We start from the raw sequence: 24,663 nt of genomic DNA on the forward strand, positions 1-24,663 counted from the left end.
TTCTTTTGTTTTTATCAATATCATGTTTTTTGTAAGGCGGCAGAACGCTGTGCCCCAATCTATAACAAATTATCTGAAGTTGTCTACTGACACTCATTCAAATGGGCCGTGTTTTGTCGACTGTAAACTTTAAAAATGGACTCTACATGGCAAACTTTTGGTGGCGCACTGCATTGTCGCCCAAATTAACCCTTTTCCTTACCTCATTGTGTATTGACTTGGCTCTCCCCAGAACCAAATTGTGGGCTCAGTCATATGGAAATCACTAGAGTGTGAAAACTGAAAAAGTTGAAAACCTAATTTTTTTTCAACCCAGATTTCCACTGCCAAGGAGTGATTAAAATCAAAGGTAATTGTTCCTTGAACTTTATTCTTTTTTGTGATGTAAAAATAAGAAAGTTACATTTATGCCTGTTTGTTAATCGGTGTAAACCTCTTTCGAGTTATTTTATTTTTAGGCCAAAAAAAAAATACTCGGTCTCTGGTCAGCACGCCCGTTGATTTTAATCATGCGCGTCAACCTTTTTTTCCTGCTAATTAGCACGAAAGCTACAACAGCGCCCTCTATTGCCACACCTCCTCAAATTTTTGTACCAAGGAGCACCAAGGAATGGGGAAATTGCACCAAGGCAAATGATAAAGGGCACCAAGGCAAATTATGGAGGATGCCAATGTATAATGAGGACACAAAAAAGCAAAATAGTACCCACCTTGTCTGTACAATTCAAGCTGGAAAAAAAAAAAAAGCCACCAAAAAACACGCAAAAAAACTGCGTCGCTGCATCAATTCCGAAACTTCGGTCTGACCAGAGACCGATTATTATTTTTTTTGGGCCTTATAACCAGTTGCCTTTCTGTTGGCCACAAAAACAGTTAATAGAAAAACATAAGGTACAAAGCCTCCGTATTTACTACCCAACTGCAGTTAAGATAAAGAACTGCCTTAGCAGTTGATATATACATTGCACAGTCAGCTCCCGTTAGTATGAAAACCGTGGTAACCAGCCAAAACGTTTGTTGTATCCGAAATGTGTATTATCCAATACAATAGTACATTGTGACTGGATATTAACATCTGATGAAATTCATGTCATGCCAGCGCACAAGCTCATTAGTGTGCACCATTTCTTTTACCCATAATCCTTTGCGTCACATGCATAATTCAGTGAGGAAGTGATCAGTTTCTTCTTGGCGCTTTCCTTATCAAAATGTACAGAGTATCTTTCTGATATTTTTCCAATGGTGGTTGACATGTTGGGATTAACGGATTGAGTGGATGATGATTAAACACGAAACAAGTAATGCCGGATATATCTGTCTACGACCCGCTCGCAGCGAGCAAGGCCGGTAATATTAGTGTGTGCTACCCTGATACCTCTGGCATCGAGGTTGATGAAAAACAATCCCGCGCTTGGGTCCAGTCAATGTCAAAATAATCTCGGCACAAAGTGTTTAGGTCTAGCAAACATATCGGTAGTCTGAGTATCACCCGTTATCCACAGATCCATGTCTCCTGTATAACGTCTGATATGTCCAGACATGCAGATACAATGTACAGTCCCGTTCACGGTTAGTGAATCACGACCACGGGAAAATTAATCCTTACGTGAACGAGTACCGTCAACGTAATCCGCTTAGGAAGGATTATAAAACCACACACGATCCCGCAGAAGCGCTAAGTCGATCTCGTGATTAAGTACCACGGCGCATGTTGTGGTGTTTACCTAACAAAGGCAAGTTGATTTGTGGCGGTAACCGTGTTTAATGGGGACGGCGACCGCTTCCTATCTTTGCTTAAATGCTTAACTAACACCTTGTGTTGATAAAGTGGCTTTAATGGGGACGCTCACGTTTGTCAGAAGGTGTTTGAAGTTTTAAGGTCGCCCGCGTTTACGAGGGAGTTTTACAAGCAAAATTGACAGTACAAACATGCATGTTTGTCGGAATCCATGTTTAAAGCATGGAGCTATAAAAGCAACAGGCCTGTACATAACATCTTTCGCTTTCCAATGTAGGCAGTCCAGATCGTTAGGAACCAAATGGTTATACATTTGATGTGCGGTGTTCTTTAATTGAAATGACGGCGATCCGTTATCGTAAACACCCTCTCTTATCCTGGGTTTAGTTACATAACATTTCCAAATGGATTCTTCCATGGATTACTTCTCAAAGAAAAAAATACGTCCTGGAACTGCCGTGCGATGCAGAGAAACTCTACGTCGTGGCAGTAGTGCGCGAACACGATTTTTTTTAAAACATTGTTCAGTGTCTTCGATATCATTGCCAATTCCTTTCAATTCAATTCAAAATACTTTATTTATCTTTACAAAACCAATTACAAATGGTTGGACAGCTCATTATAAAACAAGCAAAATAATTACAAGTCGAATGAATATAACATTTTAAACGAAATATTACACAACAAATTCATGACTCGATCACTTGTCATCACAGACAATGAGTGACACGCATGTATTGTATATCAATAATGCATGTAAATTCTCATAATGTGATACCAATCAACTTTCGGGAACGGGACAATTGAATTTTCCCCTGGAATCGCCGTGACACCCTTTTACGCTGCAAAGTTACGCACGTTACTTCGGCACGTCATGATCATCATGGTGAGTAGACCTTTCTTTGATCTGCCCGATTGATTTTTACGAACAACTCAATACGACAAAAATGAATAGATAAATTGCAATCACGGCGTCTGTGAAGCCGTCGGCGCGAGTGTAGGCCAGTATTTTTTTTCCAAACTATTCCCATGGAATAAAAAAAATATATAATAAGGTCTGTGCACGTGCTTCTTTTTAAGTACAACGCGCGGTTCCTTGACTCCTGAACTCGAAGTTGTTTTTCATTTCTATTCCATAGAACCGCACCACACTCATTTACAGTGGCGTTGCACACGTAAACATGCGCATACATTTTACGTGAACTTTTCGTTAAACGTTCCGTGAAATTACACCAAGTTTTCTGAAAGTTGCGAAATTCCATAGGAAGGCAACATTTTCAAACGACGTTTTGAAGGTTTCCGGTAAAACTGCAAGAAGATAGCTAAAGTTGGAGTTACCAATACAAAAAATTACCGTAGAAAGTCAAAGCCTAGAGGTACGGTTGAGACTGCGAGTGGCCGATAAAGCGCAGCGTGATTTTCCGCGTTGCGCGCAGCTGCCTAGCCTATAGCCTCTAGCTCTGTGAGCAGCGGCTGGTCGGTAAACATGGCCCTTGCAGGGTGTGTTGGCCGGCGCGCGGCACGCGCCGTTTTATGTTGTTGTCATTACGTGTGATTTAATAGAGCTTTGATAAGTTTCAGCATTGATCGTGACAGTGATCGGGCATTGGTTGATTGGCAGTTTATGATGATTTACCGTTTGGTTTGTTATATAATAATCTTATTTTCTCGTAAAAAAAAATCATTTTATTTTCTCCCTTTCCTTTAGGTTTTGGATTTGACAAGGACTAGTGATGAGCACCATATCGACATCGACAGTTACACAGAAATCTCTGTCATGTGTGAGCGAAATGTAACTGCATGGCATCATGGAGGAATTAACAGGAGAATTAACAAGAGAAAGCGCCTCGCGGCCAGGCTTGCTCAGTGGCTCACCGTGCTAGAAGAAAAGTTTGCATTATTTTCACCATGGTAATACGCATGCGCAGTTGTGGTACATGTGTTGCCAAAAATTAACGATTTTGAAATTGTTTGTTCGGAGTGGGTCAATACTGGCTAGTGTGGTCAACATCGCTGAAACAATCATGTCACGACGAACAAAATATGCTGTATAGGCCTACCTTCTGTAGGAAACCTTGGGAAATTTCCCAAAATATCATATTTCATACATAATGCATTGCCAATTAAACTTTTTGAAAAGACATTATAACTTATGGGGGATAAAAATAAATTATCTTCAGATATTAACAAGAAAATAGCGCTTCCAGGACCCAAAAAATGAACATCGGTAACTTGAATTCAGAAGTCACATCAAACATGCGCCGTTGTTAAAACCTATCTTGCCGTAAATATGTTTTTATGCAATTATATATATATTTGTATTAATATTATATATAGTTATCCGTCACTTGTATTCTGATTGCATTTGTCCACAGGTTGGGGAACAAAAGCTACGTTTCACCCTATACCTAACGCTGTTCAAGTATGTACATGTATTTTGTTGATGTATCATGAGTATAGGCCTGACTTATAATGTATTTTTTATTATTATAAATTTTGTGCGGCCCCAATTTCCGGACGTTACAGTTTTTAATTTCGGACTGACACTAAACTTGTGTAAGCTTGTCATCAGCAAGCATGTTTAAGGTAATACATGTACATGTATATGGTATATACCGGAATTTTCGCAGAATGAAATTAAAATTTGTCCACAAAGAGGTCTTGCAACATTACTCAATTGTCATTAAAGTTGCCAAACTCGGAACTTCCAATCTCAAGGATCAATGTCTAAATGAAGTCGATGACAAACACAACGGCATCCTGGTCGTTCTGAATTCATGATGACGCTGATGGCTTGTTTTTTAATCCTTCAGAATATTTTTCTTTTGCTTAGTAGGTTATGGTTTATAACATTTCCAAGGGAAAATAAAATCCGAGAACCTCACTTCGATCTGCACCCCATACCGTCGGGCGGATGGACTGGGAACGAGTCTAAAAGCCCACATGCACAGTAGTCTGGTTCCTCTTCTTTCACGATGTACAATAGGGATTTAAGTCCAGACTCCACGCGAAATAGCGAAAGCACGCCGTAAGATAGAGTCGTTGGCTGCGATTATCGATGGTTTGAAAGATATGAACAATTTCAAAAAGTGTGTATGGAAAGCTAAGAGAAATCGGAAAGATTCCCATATCGGGACTATAGTCCTTCTTCCATGGTGCTCAGGATCGCATTGAATCAATAATGAGCAGTGCGCGTCCGTGTTATGATCGCGTGCAAATATATAGGCCTAGCTCTATTCATTGGTACGGTACGGTGTTTAGAAATCCACGCAAGGTCAGTACGGGCGCACGTGAAAAATCGCGGACAATCCCCGTTCCTGGAGACTGTCCCCGTATTCGGAGACAGCCGGCCCACAGATTTTTTTTCAGCAGCGCCGTCTCCCAAATCGGAGACTGTCCCCCGATCGGGGGACAAACCTTTAGAGTCTGGCTGCCTGACTCATTACATGATTTTCACACGGGCTCAATTTAGAGTCAGGAGAACTACTTACTGCACGTTTTTTGTGTGTTGTTTTCCCGTGTTGTATACGTTGCAAGTATGTACATGTACGTGCAGTGTTCCGTGTTCTAGTATTTTGTTTATCATTTTTTAATCAAAGTTTAATCATTTTTTTAATGATCTTACAGTTTTGGATATTTCTTTTCTGATGCTTGTGTTTTGGTAGCGATCTCTGGTAATGGTATTGGCAGTGGTAAGTACATGATTGGCTTTAGTAAATCAAATACATGTGTATCTGGAATTCATTTGGATACAGAATTTTGCATGGACAATTTTCTGGACTCGATGCGAATGGCTTGGGGTTTTGGGGCCTTATTTATTTTTTATTTTTAATTCAAGAAATTTCTAGGTGAATGATCAAAGGCTTTAGTTTATTCACGAGTTGGTCATACTAAATTTAATATAAAATTTGTTATTAAAATACCCTAATGTTTTCAGCCGCATTAAGAAAAAAAAAGGAAAGTGAGGCCAGTGGCACCACAAAAAAATATTCTGGCAACTTCATAAAATGGAAACTCATCGATATATATAGCTTCCTGGCGATAGTCATCGCTCGTAGGTGTTCAAGTTGAATACACGTTTTTTTTTATTTCTCTCTCAGATTTTTAAAATGCAATAATTTATCCTTTGTCACGACTTACCTTTTTTCTTTTCTATTTTAGGACTGCAACCCTTCCTTCTGGTTCTCCCTTGATGCCCGTAAATTTGACATCAACGATTAAGCTTCTAGCCAGTGTTTGGTCTTCAGAGAAAATACTCATTTAATTTGCTGCTGAGGACAGTGTCAATTTAAAAATTGAATTTAAGTTAAATTTTAAGTGACCAATAATTATTAGCAGTAGTTTTGTAGAATTAAATCCTTAAACGGCTCCAAAATGCTTTTATTTTAATACAAACTACTTTATCCAAACAATCTTTTACATGAGAAAATATTACATGAGAAGTGGCAGTCATTATAATTGGACATTAACATAATCATAATTTCAAAAGTTAAACAATCCTAGCCTTTCAGTTAAAATCCAAAAAGAAATTTACTCAAAAGGTTGAATGACAGGAATTGTATTAATTACAAAAGGCATCACAGCTTTTATAAGTTTAAATGTATGAAAAATATATAACTTGTATACAAATCCATATCATAAATATGATAGACGCTGATGTCATATGAACCGTATATTGGCGATTGACATCATGAAATAATGTGGCAGCCAACATAATTGTCATCTGAGCTGAATCCAGGCCAGGGGGGCAGGTAAATCGTCCAAGAGACACTGGTCTTAAGTCACCAACAGAGATTTGGTAAAGTGATAATGGAAAGAGACATCTAGAAAGGCTTTGTTTCCTTGGTTCTATCGGACGATTGGCCAAGGTAGGCATGGAATAAAGTTTGCAGAAAATATTGCCGGGAAGCTGTCGTCCAGCATCTTTCTTTCAATAACAAAAACAACATTCCACTACTTTAGTTGCTACTTTTTTCTTTTTTTTTCTTTCTTTTTTTTCTGACCATTTTTTTTTTTAAAGGTACCAAAAAGTCGTTTATTTCTTGTATTTTCCGTATTAAAAAAATTCAATCAAATGCCTTCTGCAATCTAGGCCTACTATCTAATCAGCATGATCAGCATGGTTCTTCCTTTCTTCAATCAACGGTCTTCCCAACACGTACCTGAAAAAAAATACAGAAAAAAAAGGTAAGAAAATGTACCCAAAAAATATATGCAATGTGCCAAAGTAATAGTTATAAGAAAACAAATATGGTTTGGCGGCTTTATACAGCGTACGTGGTTAATTATAATCAAAATTAAAACACTTTTACATAAATTCAGTTTACGTACGTCCATGGTCTTACCGGCGCGGCACGATGATCCCAATGATGAAAGCCAAAATGTGCATGTACATTTTGAGTTTTGCTCTTAAAAATGAGAGAAAAGTTGTTAAAACTAATATAATTTACAAACAGTAGCTTTGATACTGCATCCAATATGATGATGTGGCAGGATCTGCGAGTTGAGGACCGATTTCACTCGCAAACATGCTCGAAAAGTTTAACAAACTCGAGCAATCGTCTGCCATCAATATTGCTTTGCCACGATAGGTATCGGAATTATGGTATCGAATATATAAGCCTATGCCTTACATGTACAATTTTAGTATCGATATATTAATCGGTTACTTGGTATCGATACTGTCGCTCGAACGGCATCGCAGCTTGATCGACTGGTATTCTGAACATAAATCGGTCCGTAGCGCAAAAAGTAGACAGTAAACCAGCGTTAGTTGGACAGTAACTTAGGGGGTAACTTGACGCCTGAAATGCTGATGCACGTGGCAGCATGCAATCTGTAGGAAGTGAAGTCGTTTTCAAGAAAAGTATGAGCCCGCGCGGAAAGATTGTAAAATTAGCTCTTATTTTAAGCAGACCGTGTAACTCAATTTGTATTTGTCTTGCCGACTGGCAATATTTTTGTCTTGGCCAAAAAGCTAATGAACTGTACTTCATATGATATGTTTCGAAATTTGCAAGTTCTTTTAGCTGTGAAAAGGGGGCTTAAGACCAAACAAAAAATGGTGTGTTTACGGAAACCCGACCGACCTGAAAATATGTCGGCCACATTGCCGACTTCAAACTTTTTATTGCCATTTTGAAGGTTGATATTGGTAATTTTAAATGAACAAATTTCAAACATTTCTAGTACTTTAAATTATTTGCCACGAACATAAGCCATTTTCCACACTTGAAACTGACCATGATTTGACACAAACATACCTGTGTTAAACGTGCGAAAATCAAAATGTCTTCTCAAAACTTGAATTCTCAAGTACATGAAGTACGATCATTTTTGCACAAACGCATTGAGGTGAACTGGTGCGCCTGGCCGACGGACGGCAAGGTTCTCAGATATAGAATAAAAGTCCCCACGTACAATACAAACGTGCGTACTGCGTTATCAGCCCGATACGTACGCCGACAAAAATGCTCATCAAATTTTTCAGCCCCCGGTACGTACACGCCATTAAAATGCACAATATAATCGTTACATACACCATTATTTCATCTTGACGTGCAAAATCTTGGCAAAATCGTGAAAAATCCCGTAGTTCTGAGGCACATGTGATCAAAAAGCACACAACTATTTTCTGTCGACCGCCGGCAACCCAGCTAGCGCTGCCTGCGGGGCATTATATGCATTGTTCCCTTTGCGTGCTAACAGAATCGATGCTATGATGAAGCCGGGATAGGAACCAGTGACTACTTGCCTACACAGGCGTCGTAGCATGCATGAGGACAGTGCAATCGGCCGAAGTTGGATCGTAAATTTAATACCAAACAAACATCCATGGAAAAAGAGAATTTACGCGAATTAATTCACAGAATTCATTCTTTGTTTTCTGTGTACATGTATGTGTTTTCCATTTATATGACGCGATTGCAAAGCTCGAATTTGTGGCGAAACATCGTAGCGGGACGGATTTTTGCAGTAGTGCAAGATTTTCGGCCACGTGGGATGGGCTGCACTGTGATGGGCCGCACACAGTGCAGTAATGCACACACTGATACTGCGCCGGAAGCACGGCGCTAAGTGCGGCCGGCCAGACTGAATGTTGGCGGCGCCAGCGGCAGTGATGTATGTTAAGCATATAGTGGAATCACCCACCTCAAAATGAATACCGACCAACCTTTTTCCTTTTCAAATTCGCTGTGATCATCTAATAGTAATACTGAAGTTCATTGCGAAATGAAAGTGTTATCATCACAATGATAATGTTCTTCTTGATTGTTTCGTATGTGCGAAGCATTTCTTAATAACCCGATCCTGGAATAAAATTGAATGCATGCTGTAACTCAAACTATGATTATGAAAAGTGGCATTGGCACTTTTGGCATCGCACAAATTTATTTTCCTAAAGTCAAATCTGTGAAATACTTCCTTCACTCGAGGTGTAAACTTCTTAATGAAAGTACATTAATGTATCATTTCAGCCGAAAGCAGACTGACTGAACGTTCAGCACAAGATCGTGGCATAATGGGTTTTATGACTGTAAATTCACAACACCACCTCTAACCGCAAGATAAGAATGTGTGCCGTGGTCGTGGTGATTAAAAGGACGTTTAGGCCGCAGTAGAGGACGGCGTGTTTTATGCGTTCGTAACACGATAGCATGAAGTTAATCACCTTGGCCAAACCGCAGACTGTTTGCCAACGTGACGAGGGCGAAGTTTTATGCGTGTGCGTAACGCACGCTCCGATAATAGCAGGGGTATTAACCGGTACCCATTGATTACCGGGGGTCGTGATTTACTAACCGTGCACGGTACTGTATATGCAAGCTGCACGCCAGCCAATCGGAGTCAACTTTACTAAATCGTGACGTCATTTCATTCCCAAATAAGGACTAAATGGTTTGATTGGTCAATTCGAATGCAGTGTTTTGTAATACAACAACAGCCTTGCGCATTATTGCATAACATGATACAGAGCGTGTGACACAGTTTTTTATGCATTGTCTATGACACGCAATGGGTGAATGACTGAAGACCCGATATAGAAAGTGCCCACTGATTGGTCAAAATCATTCTCAAATCAGGACTAAATGGTTTGATTGGTCAATTCGAATGCAGTGTTTTGTAATACAACAACAGCTGGGCGCATTATCGCGGAACATGATACAGAGCGCGTGACACAGGTTTTTTTTTAATGCATTGTCTATGAAGCGCAACGGGTGAATGACCAAAGACCCGATATAGAAAGTGCCCACTGATTGGTCAAAATCTAAAGGTCAAGAGGTGGTTGTCTTGCCTAAGTAATCAGCAAATCTGCTCACATATCATAGACCACGGCGAATATTAATACATAGACTAACATATCAGCAGAAAGAGTTGAGAACGCACACTTCAGGATTATCCATGCGATTATCCATTTTTATCAGTAATTTAATTTTTTTTTTACATTATCGGAAAAGCTTATGGCTTACCAGGGCAATGTGAAGGGGGGGGGGGGGGTTTAATGACTTTTTTGAATCATGATTCAAATCTTTGTTTTGAAAATGTGGTTGCTCTGAAAAGAGCTGTCTGGTTTGTTTTATCTTGAATTGAAGTTAAATCTTGAAGAAATCGGTAATCTTTCCTTGCAACAACTTTCTTGCTGCCGACGGGACAAGTACTGCAGGATTTCATCTGCGTGGCCATAGACTTTGTCTTCCATGTCAGGCTGGATGCAGAAGAAGTCCCGAACCAGTGCATCAGACTCTGGCACTTGCTGACATTTTTTGGCTGCTGTTCTTCTATCGACAGCTGCTCCTCTTCAGATTCCTCTTCCACTCCTTCACCCTCTCTTCTGTCACACTCTCAGCTAAGTGCTCTTCTGTAGGTTCATCTGTGCAGTGTGCAGCGGCATCGGACTCCACGTACTGGTGGAAGGACTCAGGAAGCTGGATGTGCTGGGCCAAACGGCTCCCGATATTATCTGGCCGATCTTGACAGGCTTTGAACATGACCTTCAGGATTTTGTAGGGATGTGTGTTTTCTCCCGAAATGAGTCCTACTACTGTTTATGAAGCCTCGTGTCAGCTCTTGAATAGCGTGAAAAACTGCACACAAAATGTTGGTTGTTCACAAGTTTTAATGCTCTCAAAACTCACAAGTTCGTCCCGTACCTGCGCTCCAATGATTAACAAACCTCTGGAACGACAGTAGGCTTAAACACACCTCACTTGACTGAATAAAACTTTTGAGGAAACTTTCAACGTTGAAATAAAACTTTCACATAGCAAGAGTGAAAACGATTAGTGAGAGGTCACATACATGTCACACTGCGCAAACGCAGCACAGCGGGAGCGAACTCTGGTGCCTATGGCAACCAAAATTGATTAACATCCTTGTCGCAATTTCCACGATTTCAGCCTTAAGTTCCGCAATGTCGGTCATGAGGGTGCCCTCCTTCGGCTTCCTTTTCACTGGTTCCTGGCTTGAGTCATGCTGCTGCACTTCATGAACAGAAACTGTCTTGGAGTACAACTTCTCTTGTCACTCTGTCTCATGGCTTGCTGCTGTATTAACTTTCGCGAAAAGATTATGCAGGAGGGAGCAATGTCACAGATTCACTTCTAAAACCAGTGAAGAGTGCATGCAGGAACATGTTCTGTACTAGGGTATATTCATACTTCAGGCCAGGGCTGCTCTCCTGAGTAGCAAAAATCACATTTTGCTTCAAGTCCAGGGCTCGCACTAGGAAACTCTGCGCAGACTCCTTGCTGTCTTAGGCCAGTCTGGACAACCGATGGTACAACTCCGTTGCTTCCTTCTCTTGATAGTGTGCCCTCAGGATGTGACGAAGTACGGGCAACGTCAGTCCCGCCCTGCCCTCTAGATAGCTGGGTACTGCTGAACCTGGGACCACTGCACAGATCCCCACTTCCACAATCTCACGTTCCATGTGCCCCTTGGCATGGCCACTCTCAATTTGATGGGTGAGGCTGGAGAAGGACAGACGGTCTCGCTGTCCCGGCTCACCAATCTGTCCAAATATTTTGAATTCTCTGCGGTTCAAGGTCAACAAGCCAGCTGGAGTGGTATCAGGAGTTGTCGATGGCTTCTGATCAGTTTTCGGGTCCGCAGCTGGTAGCTTCTCTTCAACTACAATCCCTTTGAGGAACTCTCGTAGGTCTGTGTGGAGGGAAAGCCCCTCATTCTCTCTCTGCTTAAGCTCCTCTCGCAGCAGGTTGCGGCTCATCTTCCTTCTAAGTGCTTTGGGGCATTCCACCCCCTGGTATCCTGGTAGGTCGAGGTGTTTGCAGTAGCTGTAGCAGTGAGAGTTGACTGACCTGCTCTATTAAGTGCTCGCCAGGGCTCGATTTACACAAAAAAAGTGGCATGCACTGGTGCATGTAGACCAAAAACCTACATGCACCAAGAAAAACCCACATTCACCATAATTTTGCAAATACACGTAGCGCATATTTCTGTATTTAGCAATTTAAGGATTATAAGCCAAAGATAAGGTTAGGTGAGTATTAAAGTATGTTAGACAGTACAGTACATAGCCTTTTGTACTCTATCATGCTCAAGCCAAAAGTTACCTTCTCGCCAATTCTCTTGAAAGTGGTACACTTTTTGGGGTTTCTTCCCACCCACCACCGTAGCGTCCGCAGCAGTACAAGACGTTTGAAGTTCAATGCGATCTACATTTGCCTGAGTTTCATCAACAGGCTCTGGCTCAGCGCGAGGCGAAAGTTCATCGGCGGAATCCCCATCCCCTTGGCAACAAACGCTGTCAGTATCATCAGCCCGTTCAACGCTAACGTTGTCACAATCAATGCGCAAATCTTCTTCCTTTTCAGTTTTAGACGTTGTAGTATTCCAGAATGAAAGCAATGTGTGCTTTTGTGGTGCTGGGTTTCGTTTTTTTGGAGGCATTGTGGCAAAATTAAACGAAATGTCAGCGACCAGTCACTCAGATCCAAGTCAAATCGCAACATTGCATTCACCAGTTTGACAGCTAGCGCTAGCGCACGTGCGCGACCAATAACATTGCCTGAAGGGGTATCCACTATTGATTCAATTGCAATAGCCCCAATTATGTCCTAGAGGGGTACCTACAATTGATTCAATTGCGAAGAGCCACAATGACGTCACTTGCTCGCGTAAACAGTGAGGGCTTTTCCTATTCTAAAAAAAGTGCTAGCGCTACAGTCATGACAACGCTCGTACTCTGAATCTGCTGCGAGGAATAATTTATGGATTTATAAAAGAAATAACACGTTTGTACACTATCTGGTCAAGTATTCAACAAACAAACTTATTTGTATCTTATTTTCACTCATTGGTAAATATATGCATGAAATGAGTATTTTGGTGGCTAAAAAAGTTACATGCACTGGTGCATGCGTGCACCCGGGTAAATCGAGCCCTGGTGCTGGCACACATCTTGAGCTGACTCTACCATCTTGTAGGGTGAATATATATGGACCCTACGACGCTCCTCTTGTTCCTCTGCTATGGTGTTGTCAGCACCCGTGCTCCAGCTAACCTCGTTTAGCACTGGGTTGTAATGTCTCAGCTACTGGCTTCCGCTACTGGTGCTGCTCTGGTTCGTGGTCACTGGACAGGTGCTGTTATTCATCTCCGCATTGAAGAGGACTAAAAAACACCTGTCTCTTCGTGGTCGCCAAATGCTGTACCCATATGCCATTAAATTTGTTGATCGTTGACGCTGTAAAGAGATAATAAAGAGTTTGTCACCTAGGAGTTGTAACTTCAGAACAACTTTTATTCGAAAACACGTGCTTGCTGGGCCATTGCTGATTGAACTTTCAATTATAAACAAAGCGCAGTATTGATGAGTTTGAAATTCACCAATTTCACCACAAGAACAAACATTGTTACATGAATTACAAGGATCAGTGTGTAATTAATGGGAACAATAAAACAAGAACATGATGCGTTTTGCAATTCTCCTATTATTATCCTACTTTTTGTCGTCTAATCTTTTCTCATAATTAAACAGATCTTCCTAAAGTAAAAAAAAATAGATATTCTGGATCACTCTTGATTTTCACCATATGCGGTCAAAATGACAAAGAAATACAGAGGAAAAAAAAAAATAATAAACTGGGCAACAACGACGATGTTGCCAATGATGGCATCCATCGCACTGAAGAGCATGCTACTTGGACAAAACTTCATCCCCGCATTTGACACAGGGATAACAAGAAGTCTTCCTCAGCTTTCTAGTACGCACAGGCATGATAACAGATCTTAGAGTTGGTTGGTGTCTAACCTGGGCAACAATGACGATGTTGCCAATGATGACATCCGTCGCACTGAAGAGCATGCTGCTTGGACAAAACTTCGTCTCCGCATTCGATTCAGGGATAGAGGTCTTCGAAATATTCTTCAGCTTTCTGGTACGCACAGGCATGATAACAGATCTTAGAGTTGTTTGGCGTCTTTGAATGATTGACCACTATGTAGAATGCCTTGATATTTTAAAGGAATTTCGTACACGTGATGTTCTATTTTGCCTACTGTCAGTGAACTCGTCTGTTTATTGACAACTTGGACACCTGCGCTGCCAATCAACCCCCCCCCCCCAAAAAAAATAAGGCGTCTCACAAGCGTCGCTGCTGTCATTATGATTTTGGACATTGACAACCTCTCTTGTGAGATTGTAGCAAGTTAAATGCAAATGCTTGTTAAGGGAGGCTGCATCCGTCAAGAAGATCCCATATTATACGCAGGCCTATGTTTGGCCTTTCTACATGAATGGCATGGATAGGTGTAACTAGTTGCCAAGACTCCTTGTCCAACCACTTGATAATCAAATCCATCTCCTAGGAGGGCTTTATCTTTATTCCTGTGGTAGCTTGTTTAAAGGACGTTTTCCAAGACCTGTAACTACCTGCTTTGTCATTAAACATTCTCAGACCAGTAGTACCTAACTCTTTCTTCATTTCTTTCTTTAACATATTACTAAGCTCAGAAATTACATTTATTGTACATGTATCTAGAGGCTGTGATGAGGCAGTAGGAGCAGTAGGGTTGTAGAAGGGGCAGTAGGGGCTTTATTAACCTGAGTTTGCCCTTGACAATTTTACAGTTTCACTTTCATTTTTACAATCACTGCTCTTCGCCTTCCTTGTAACCTTTGCTAGGAAGACTCAAATGACCATTGAGACCCTGCCTACTTCTCCTCCCCCAAGGACTGTAGCCTCCACTTCCGCCATCGCAGCATCCCTCTCTGCGCTAAATAGAAAGAGCGCGGCTTCATGTGTCGCATTCTGTTGTCTTAGCTCGGCTTCCTTGCGAGCAAACTCCAACCTGACCTTGGCCGCCTCTGTCTTGGCACGGGCCTCGGTGTAGCAGAGTCGGCGGATGATCATGCACATTATGGGGAATTTTTAAAATCTATATTTTTCAAAAGTTTTTGTTTTAAGGATACGAGCAACCATTTTACAATAAAACTCTCATTGGGAAAAGTGCATGTTCAACAAGTCTCAGGTGTACATCCTAGTTCATTGCACTCTTTCAGCTTTCTGTTAGTAATGTACTGTGGTGGTCAGCCCTACTATCATTCTAGGGTTGGGGTTCGTCCATGTACTCAAACATAGATGACACTGGAGTCTGACACCAATCACTTCTCTTGTATTTATTACAACGCTAGGTCATAAAATAACCCCAAAAACAAAACCCTGAAATGAAAAATAGGTAGTGCCTATTTACCATATAATAATACACAAGGCTCGATACTCATAATGATTCTAGACATTAACAAAGTGTAAATTGTCTTGAGGAATAATAAATATATATAAAACCTTACCCCAGGGTCAGTCAAGCCTATAAAAGTTATGATGTCTCATGCATACATGCAGTGAGGTGACTGTACACTCGTCAGCACTGTGAAAAATACATAGAACCACATGGTTACACACATGTACAATGTACATGTACACAGAAAGTTTCATTTTGTATATCACGTTTCCCCAAACTTTACACAAATAAAGCAATCAAAGGAAGCTGTAAGGTGGATCTACATAATCTTGGCATAATGAATACTCACTTCCTGGAACTTTAATTCCCCCAAATTGTACAATTTCGTCCCATTAGGATGCACGGCTTTAATTCACTCCCGAGTTCCTGACATACATGTACATTGTAGGCCTCTTCGCATGCATGTGTCCGGATTTCTCATCGCCCAGCAGTTCACGCGAAAGTATTGCTCATTGAGGGAAAGTCCCTCCGCACGCAATAGCGCGCGGTGTCATAGAGAAAACCCTCTCACGACAAACACACCACATGCAACGGCGGTGTCGGGACTCCCACAGTAATGCTGACCCAGAAAACTGAGAACTGCACAAGTACCCCATCAACGGCCAGCATAGGAGAGTTGGGGGTGACCTAGACTGGTTCCTGATCGAACCACTGCGCATTTCGAATGTTTCTAAAGTTAGTTGAGGTGGGGGTTAGTCCTGGATACCATCGCAATTTGAATTAGAATGTATTCGCGAGCCGACGCCTGACACTCACGCGAAGATGTGGTGGCTATTGTTTCGGCACATTCAGGAAGTCGTTCATCAAAACCCATCGTAGAGCCGAGTTCACAGGGTCGATACTCTGCAGTGCCATTCTAACTCTGTTTTGTTGTACGAAGCCACCCCATGAATGCAAATGACCAACCATCATAGTGAAGCCACAATGAGGGCGTTCGTGATATATTGCGCGTATCAGGTTGGTAAGTTCATCGTCGTCAATGTCAGTGTAACGCTCACGTTGGTGTCCATTCTCATGAAGTCGTCTTCGCAACGTAAACCGTGACACAAGTAGCATGCGGGCTATATTAACCAACTTAACCACAAGATGGAACAGATAGGAAACCTGATCAAGGTCAATATAGAATCTTGGACGACCTGGGCCAGGATGCGTTGGAACCTCCAGCATGCCCGCATTTCTACATATACGAGGTGTGCATGGTGCCAATGGTGTAGGGGTGCACAGATCCCTTTGCTTCTCCCATAATGTTTTCATCTCTTGCAGTATTCCAGGCAATGATGAGATTTTTTCTGCAGTCGAGAGCATAAACATGTACCGTGAAAATTTTAGAGTGCTTCCAACAGAATGAGTTCATTTCTTTTCAGGTCCATCAGTAATGGGAGCTCCCACTCCACATCTTCGTTTCTGTATTTGATGGAAAATACAGTCTTGGCTGGGTCTTTTCTTGTTTTTGTTATTGCAGATATTGTGCCAGTGTACCACTGAGGTGTATCAGCTGCCGTCTCGCACAGTTTGTGCTCCACAGTCTTTCCTACTAATAGCTTTGGCTCATGGAGAAGGCGGTCAAGGTACTTCTTGGAATTCATCACAGCTCTCTTTACTCGCTCTTCTTCTATTCTTTTGATCAGTTTATTTTTTTGGGACAAGAATGATGTATCCCTCTCTTCTTCGGGGAAGTACTCAATCTGCGACGTCCTGGTAGCACTGGCCTCGTTTTGTGCCGACAGGATGCACATGGGCCACTCCAACAGTGGAACAGAATACCACCTGGGAGATGAAGAGATACCACATGATACTGAAGAAAAGGATCTGGGTGTGATTATTACTGAGGACTGCAAAACAAGTAAGCAATGTGCAGCTGCAGCAACAAACAAAGCCATGACTAAGCTGAGAATAATAAAGAGAACTTTGAAGTACTTTGACAAGAGCTGTTTCACGACGCTGTACAAGACCTATACATGTATACGCCCTCAGCTCGAACACTGCATCCAAGCATGGAGACCAAGCCTCAAAAAAGATATCGAGCTGATGGAAAAAGTTCAAAGAAGAGCAACCAAGCTAATCCCTTGTCTCAAGTCCAAACCATACCCAGAAAGACCAACGGAGCTAAAGCTGTATAGCCTGGAGAAAAGAAGGGTGAGAGGAGACCTAATTGAGGTCTTTAAGATCCTAAACGGGCTGGAAGGATTAGAAGCAGGAAAGTTCTTCCAAAGAAACCAAAACCTGGGCAAATTAAGGGGCCACGCTGACAAATTATTTAAACCAATCTTAAAGAAAGGACTAAACATCAGAAAGAATTTCTTCTCAATCAGGGTCATCAATGAGTGGAACAGTCTCCCTACTGAAGTTGTGAAGGCTAGATCAACAAATATTTTCAAGAACAAGTTAGATGCATACTGAAACAAACAAGGATAGGAGGTCAAAAAGGCTTAAGCCTATTATATTACCCATCAACCCAAGTGTAAGTGTTAGTGTAAGACACGAGTAGCCTTGTAGACAGTGCTCCAAGCTCAGCATCTACAACTGCACCAACTATTTGTTTCTATAGTCGGTATCTTTCATCCTGTGTAGTGTTCTGAGTGATGCATCAGCAAACGTTCCACATAATGATGCTGTATAGCATGTGTTGTATAGCACTCTAAATGTTGTTATTCTTGTAGACTGCTGGTAAGACTCCAACTTTTACAATGCGTCAATGGCCAGATCTTAAAATGTGCATGCTCATCAATCACCTTCCACCATTCTGCGACAACAGCAGAAGATGCTATAACATCTGCACGGATCACCACACCACCAATTGTCTTTGACATCGACGTCGTCTTCAGTAAGGTCAACACAAGCCAAGTGGTACTATCTCCTGCCACTGCAACGTCTTCTGGCACTGCACTCGGCGTAAGCCGCTCCATGCACCATTCTTCTACAACGGCAGAAGATGCTATATCAGGATCACCACACCACCAATCGTCTTTGACATCGACGTCGTCTTCAGTAAGGTCAACACAAGCCAAGTGGTACTATCTCCTGCCACTGCAATGTCTTCTGGCACTGCACTCGGCGTAAGCCACTCCTTCTACCATTCTGCGACAACAGCAGAAGATGCTGTATCGTCTGCATGGATCGTCTCACCACCAATCATCTTTGACATCAACATCTTCAGTAAGGTCAACACAAGCCCAGTGGTACCATCTCCTGCCACTGCAACCTCTCTGATGCTACACTCTATCCAAACCCCAGGCCTGTATCATAAGTCCAATGCCTCATACATGTAGGTCCGATGCCTCACAAGTCTGAAATTTTGGACTTATGAGGTGTCGGACTTGTGAGGCATATGACTTATGAGGCATACAATTTATTTATTCCACTTCATAGGTCTGACGCCTCATAAGTCCGACGCCTCATAAGTCCGACACCTCAAGGCGTCGGACCTACTGGGTATGACACCTCATCTTGGGACTGGTGCTGACTTCAGAAGAGAGGAGTAACTCAATATGATCAGCCCCAATCAACACCATTGGCTTCACCCGAACTGCAGAGAACAACGGAAGGTTCCTCAGATGTTGCCACTTAGACTGCAACCTCTCAGCTGAAACACTGTAGTCAGTCAACTGAATGTTATCGGCCGGCCGTGAACACACGTGATCTGGAACTGCTGTCCCAAATCCTCGAGGGGTGACAGAGCAAAATTTACATGTTTGCCTAACCAGTTGGAATGTCCCATGACAGTTTCGACTCGGAGAGTTTCCTTCTGCCCTGGAATTTGTTACTTTTCGGCAGCCAAAAATCATGGCCCTTTCTGCACATTCATCAAGAACCCTGAAAGTATCCAACTCTCCACCAGGTCCATACACTGTCAGCGGAACAGTCTTAATAAGGACATCCCGTTCCAAGTCTGCACTCAGGGACTTTGTGCCAATCCCTTTACAGAGAGCAACTCCTTTAGGATTGAAGGATGGTTTCACAACATCATGCTGGCTGCTTCGGTGATCCCCTCACGCATTGTGCCCTTTTAATAGGGAACTGACAATCTTTTAGTAACTGACAATCGCTCAGTAACCGCCCTCAAACGCATGCGCAATAACTAGTAGGCGTGGTTGCTACAGGGCGTGACGTTCGTGAAGTTCACTTGAGAATCACCTGAGATTTCTTTACTTCTGACTCGCTCGCCTGCATCTGCTCTAATTTTAGAGAATAAGGTATGCCATGTTCCTTCAAAACAGCATCGATTACGTCGTCCATGCTTAACAACTTGAAATTTGCTCTCATATATCGCCCATCCAATGACCGACCAGGCGGAAATTTGAGTTTAAAAATTACCGCTGACTACTGACTACTGACGAACTCGCCTGCATCTGTTCTAATTTTAGAGAATAAGGTATCCCATGTTCCTTCAAAACAGCATCGATTACGTCGTCCATACTTAACAACTCGAAATTTGCTCTCATATATCACCCATCCAATGACCGACTAGGCGAAAATTTGAGTTTAAAAATTACCGTGCAGTGTGCTCAAACATTTGTGCGCATGCGTGTGGTTCCTAAGCAAATCACGTGTGCCCACTGCACGTTCAGGGACGCAAAAGTACGGCGGGTGCTAGCTTGCGTGTACGCACACATCACTCAGTGAGAAACGGATGAGAAGAGTCTACAAAAACATACAAGTTTAATGTTGCTTTGGAGTTTATTTTCCTGATTAACGTCAGTCAGCATAGCATATGGAATTCCTGAACCCGGATGCATAGATAGGGACATATAGAGTATGAGGGCAAGAAATAAGCTTCAAAAACGAGGTAAAATGTCGAAAAATCTTATTGAAGTTTTGGGTGGTATTACATAGAAAATTCTCATCCTGGACGTCAGTCGTAATGCAATGAAGACTTTCATAAGATATCAAAAGACTCATAACTATTGATGCACGTAAGTGTGTTAAATGTCATTTGTGCTACAAGAACTTGCTGTCTTGATGATGCCGAGATACCTGTAGGTGCTACTTAGATTGTCAGTGTGTGTTAAAATTAGTTCCCCAAACGTGTGCCGTACAAAAATGGGAATTTGTTCATTTGGTTAGACACCCCTTGGATTCTTGCCTTGGTCTCTGTATCTTGTGTTGCAACGACTGCTTCCTCCCAGGTATTCTGCAAAGTCTTGTAGTTGCAGATGATGCTTTTCAGGGCTTGAGCTCTAACTGTCCATCTGGTGGGACAAAGTACCCTGATACCAACTGAACCTGTGCTGGGCAAAGTTTCTTTCACACTCTGGAAAATTCCCTCTCTACGTGGTGAACATTTAATGAGTTTGGTGATTTCATGTGTTGTACCCTGGGAATCGTTAATCAATCTAGACTAGAATTGTTCATCAATCAATCTAGTTTGTCACTGGCGGCCAGGTTTAGAATATGGCCATAACAGTGCCTGTAAATTGCCCTGGGTTCAAGATCACATATTTGCTTGGCAGCACCTGTTTTGTGACCACCCATGGCAGCTGCCCCATCATAACACTGACCTCTAAGCCTCTGAATAGTCGGGTTCATTCTGATGAAAACATCTTTCATCACAGGCTTATTGTACATACGAAGCCCACAGTTACAGTTTGGGCTAAATGCTAGCAATATACTCCTCGTCAAACAGTATACCCTCAAAAATTTATTGTTAGACTTGCTAGACGAAATCGCTCCACTTGTACCCTGTACACCACATTTGGACTTGTACCTGAGCGTAGTATTGATGTAAGCGTCTCAGTTGAAGAACCCCATTCTTCATAGTGAGGCAACTGCCCTTCTTAGTTGACAATGTTGCTATGTCAAGAAGTCTATGCGTGTACGGGCTCTTGATCTCCAAGAGACCAGTTCCACATTGTTTGCATCTCACAATGCCTTCAGGAGAAGCAGCGACATATGGGCACTCGGTGCTGATCCACAGCCCTGTGTCATCGCATGAAACACCTTTTTGTTGGTGATGGAGTCTGTACCATGCAATGTACTGTTTCTTGGCGACCGATTCTTGGGTCTTACCCCAATCGAGGGCTTCTGATCGAGGTGAGCCATAGTAGTTCAGTACTCCAGCCACCTGCGAATGCCCAGAGAGAGTGCCGCCATCCTTGACACATCAAACGCAATCTCCTACTACACTTGCAGTCACCCTGCCTTGACGTTGCTTGGTCCACGATGGCGAAGCTGCCTGCCTCGCTGTCTCTTTTGCCATACTGCCTGCTGGTGCTTCCTGACATGTAGGAGATCTATGATGCAGTCTGCATCCCCCGGCTTGGCAATCTGGAATGCCTCAGAAACACTCAAATCCCTGCGGCTGGTCTCTATAGTTTCCTCTGTCTTGACAAAATTAATGTTGGGGAGCTGGTGATGTGGGTCAGGCTTTGGCTTATTGTACATAAGAAGCCCACAGTTACCATTTGTGATTGAAGCCAGCGCATCAAGGTTGAAACTTGACATTGGCTTATGCACTCGATAAGCTGCGGTGCGAGGATCAAACTCTGACCGGTACATTCGGTTGGTTTCAACCAGCTGTTGCGTAACATCAGCCTTCACGCCAATAATATTGATGTTTTTGGCAAACTCTGCATCGTGAACGATCTCGCCTTTCTTAGGTGCTTGTCCCCATGCTTGTCTTTGCGAGGTGCAGGAAGCATTTGTCCCTTCTTCCACCGACTCCACGACAGCAAATAGTAGCCCAGCGTGTTGCTTGGATGCTGTATGAATAATTAAAAACAATGTCACACAATGAAAAGCTGTATGAATAATTAAAAACAATGTCACACAATGAAAAGAAGTAATTGGATACATGCAGTTGATTTATGCTGAATGGCCCAAAAGTACAAGAGCAGAATCTGGGGCAATGTTCGAACCTTCATGCAGGAACAGCCATAGGAACAGTGGATGGTGTAATTTTGCCATCACCACTCACAAATCCTTTGCTGAAAGTCTTCATTTCTGTGAATTTCATCTTTGTCAGTAAGCTGGAAGCATCTGGAAACTCATCATATTTACTGTCACATTATGATGTTGTACTCTTTTCCTTAAGCAATATAGCCAACATGCCTACACTGTCAGATATAAAATAATTCTTCTTACACAATGCAACATGTGCATTCAGCTGTGCAGACCTGTCTCCTCATGCAGCACAACCCAGGTGAAGTATAAAAAAAAGGTTGAGAAAGAATAACAAAATTGTGCTTTTAGATGACACTGATTTGTCAATGCTGTTCCACTATTTTGAAACTATCGCACATGATCATAGAAACTAACCTTGCCACGAACGAAGCAGTAGCAATGATTCACGCTGATGCCACGGTACTGGAGTGCACGGATATGGCGGGACATGTACAGACTCTTTCTAAGTGCAAATGTTCTCCTGCCTTCCACCTCGATCAGTCCTATTCTTCGGTTACCTGAAGTAAATATTAAAAATTGTGGCATTTTCAAAATACAGTTAAAAAAAAAAACACACATGAATTATGACTATTTTTTTTTTGTAGTAAAAAGTGTTTTGGAGTAAAGCAATTATTGAAGGTTTCTAAAAATGCAAACTTTGTGCCAAAGTCATGTAGGTAAGTGCCGATCAAAAGTTACAACTTCAAAAACATTTTGCAGTATGCCTGTGGTGTTAGGGCCTAGGATACGAAGATGGCCAAACAGGTTGCATACCAACTAAGCCTGGATTAAGGACGTAAACATAAAAAAATAGGACAACTTCTGTCATTATTTTGTAACTGCAACATCAAAAGATGAATGAGGACTGATGTTTCAACTTAGTCAGCATGGTCAGTGCAGACCAGTGCCAACAGCCTTGAGCTTTTTCCATTAATGTCTTTCATGTGTCTTTTCGTTGTGCCTTTTTATTGTCTAATTATCTAAAATAAAAATTACCAGCTTTGATGTAGCTATCCAGATGATCTCTACAAGTTTCTGGGAGGCCCAACCCTCTGACAACGTCTCCGGCCATGGAAGTTGCACCATGCTGCCATCAAGAAGCAGCTTCGTGCTCTTCAAAGATTTCAATCTCTTGTTCTGCCTCTTTATCAGTGGATTTCACGGGCAATATCCAAGTTTGTCAGTGATAAACCTTATTGCTGCATCAATTGAAGGGACTTAATTTAACCCTACAAGCTCTTCATGCACCTGCAAGTCTTCTGTCACCCAACGGATGACGAGCGTGACTTGTTCTTTTTTGGCGTTGTCAGTTTCATCAATAATCACTGTGAGGAAAGGTGATCCCTGAAGATCTTTGTCAATCTCTTTCAGCCTCATTATCTTGATAATTTCATTTTGAATTGATGGGCTAGTATAGTCATGTCTTTCTTCTCCAGCTGCGGAAGTCGCACAATGCCACCATCAAGAATCAGCTTTGCGCTCTTCGATGCTTTGATTTCTTGCTCTGCCTCTTTATCAGTGTATTTCACTGACAATCCAAGCTTGTCAGCCCAGAGAGCTCGCTCCGCTAGTTCCATGCATTTTTCATTGACAACAGGGACTCCTCTTTCTCTTAAATATTTCTGCAATTCTTCAACTGTTGATGAAAGAAATTTGTCGTGTCTGATCGCAGCCATCATTTCCTATTGATTTCGCGCTTCAACATCCAGGACTGCAAAATGGCAATGCTCCGTTTTGCATCCCATGATGCTCTGCAAGAGGGCGCCCTCTGTTGGTGAAAAGCTATTTGCAATAAACCTTATTGCTGCATCAATTGAAGGGACTTACCGGTAATACAACTCTACAAACTCTTCATGCACCTGCAAGTCTTCTGTGACCCAGCGGATGACGAGCGTGACTTGTTATTTGTTGGTGATGTCAGTAGTTATCATCAATCATCACTGTGAGGAAAGGGCATCCCTGAAGATCTTTGGCAATCTCACGAAGAACTTTCAGCCCCATTATCTTGATAATTTCATTTTGCATTGATGGGCTAGTATAGACTTGTCTTCTTCTCCAGCCATTTCAAGTGTTGGTCTTCCTTGGCTTTCATGCTGAGCAATTGCTTGAAGTTACCATCTCATTCAGTGGCGTCCCCATGTAATGGAAGGCCCTGTTTACATAAAAACTTTATTGATGATATATGTATGACTTGACGTACAGGACTGGTGCCAAAAATATTTGATGGAAATCCATTGATTATTTTTCATTTCACTTTTTTTTCTTCATCTGGTATCCTCACA

At 42.0% G+C, this 24,663-nt stretch overlaps 1 long non-coding RNA gene and 1 pseudogene across 1 annotated transcript; both read right to left on the reverse strand.

The window, feature by feature from the left end:
• Nucleotides 1-6,094: 6,094 nt before the first annotated feature.
• On the reverse strand, nucleotides 6,095-7,434 carry LOC119740523. The gene is made up of 2 exons (XR_005272691.1): nucleotides 7,070-7,434; nucleotides 6,095-6,900 (listed from the first exon to the last, which is right to left on the reverse strand). It is a non-coding gene; the product is annotated as an uncharacterized LOC119740523 (long non-coding RNA).
• Nucleotides 7,435-21,155: 13,721 nt separating this feature from the next.
• Nucleotides 21,156-23,453, reverse strand: LOC119741443 (annotated as a pseudogene).
• Between the last annotated feature and the right edge of the window lie 1,210 nt (nucleotides 23,454-24,663).

This window comes from Patiria miniata, unplaced genomic scaffold (assembly GCF_015706575.1).
Source record: "Patiria miniata isolate m_02_andy unplaced genomic scaffold, ASM1570657v1 HiC_scaffold_5, whole genome shotgun sequence".
In the NCBI taxonomy this organism is placed as follows: domain Eukaryota; kingdom Metazoa; phylum Echinodermata; class Asteroidea; order Valvatida; family Asterinidae; genus Patiria; species Patiria miniata.